Below are 1,386 nucleotides of genomic sequence, written 5' to 3'. Positions count from 1 at the left end.
AGAGAGTTTGTGTGTGTTGTGTGCCTGTGTTCCTTAAGCATTCCGAAACCGAGTTGCCGATTTTGACGCATGGGGTATCAAAATATTCAACGAGCTTTCGGCTACCAATTAAACTATATTTTCATTCACATATTTGCATTATAAAAATTTAACATTATCATTTTTCTTTTAGTCACCTATCATAAACGACATTTTATATCACCACCATAACGACGATGACGTCACATTTTCTATGTGAGTGTGTTCGCGCGTTCGTTACCTACATCAGACCGATGACTGACAAGTATATGTGTGTGACGGTGTATGTGTCTGTCAGTATGTATACATTTTGTGACGACTATCACATACACTCACATCTAAAGACAGAGATAGGCTTCTAACCAGTTTCAAGAAAATGTCTTTTTTAACAGTCCTTGTTTTCCTCCTATGCTTGTTCACGACTGTGAGTCTCAACGTCGCACAACCTTTTTACTGCTTTACTATTTATTCTATAGCCTATAACGTCACACAGTTAAATAATATATAGTTATGTCAAATTAATTTATATCTCGCTACATACATCCTTCAGTAAATATTTTAAATTAACGTTCACAACAACACCATCTTTCTTTCTATACTCTTGGTTGAGCGTTCATTTCAAAATCGTAAAATAAATTATTTTTGTATGAAAAATTGAATTATGCCTTTCACTTTCTTCACCGCGACATTCATTCAATCGTGAATTTTATAACATTTAGTACATGTGCCAAATAAATGTTGACTTCCTCTACTTTCTTACATTGGTGATGCACACTAAACTTTTGCTAACTTGCTGACATTTCACTCTTATAGTTCGGTTTTCGCTTTTTTTTGTTTTTTTTTCGTACAGGAAGTATGTTTTGCACCTATATTGACTACATTTCGTTTCCCTTGAACTCCTGTGTGTACGTTTTGCTGTTTTCAATTTTATGAATTCTAGGAGTGTGTGTGTGTGTTTCTGCGTTCATTACGTCTATAGTAAAGAACATTTTACGTTGTTTTAATGAGTCCACATCTAATGAAGTAGCCATCCTTATGGTTGGTGATCCCATTGAAAATCATGATATTTTCATTTGTTTCTGAGATAACAACCTTAAACATATTTCACAGCTCCTGGTGTTTAGGGTTAGGGTTACACCGGAAACGGGTGGTGTGCGTATTTTTTTTACCTCCGCCTATATATGTAACTTATATGAAAAATATGTGTGTGTGTGTGTGTGTGTGTGTGTGTGTGTGTGTGTGTGTGTGTGTGAGAAGGAGAGAGAGAGAGCGCGAGTGAGTGAGTGCTACTTACACATACATGCAAAAATTCAAACATTACAACACACAACTTTATTCACTCACTTTCTCTTTCTCTCTCTCTCTCTC

This window comes from Octopus bimaculoides, chromosome 10 (assembly GCF_001194135.2).
Source record: "Octopus bimaculoides isolate UCB-OBI-ISO-001 chromosome 10, ASM119413v2, whole genome shotgun sequence".
Lineage (NCBI taxonomy): Eukaryota > Metazoa > Mollusca > Cephalopoda > Octopoda > Octopodidae > Octopus > Octopus bimaculoides.
Note: the sequence above shows the minus strand (reverse complement) of the source record.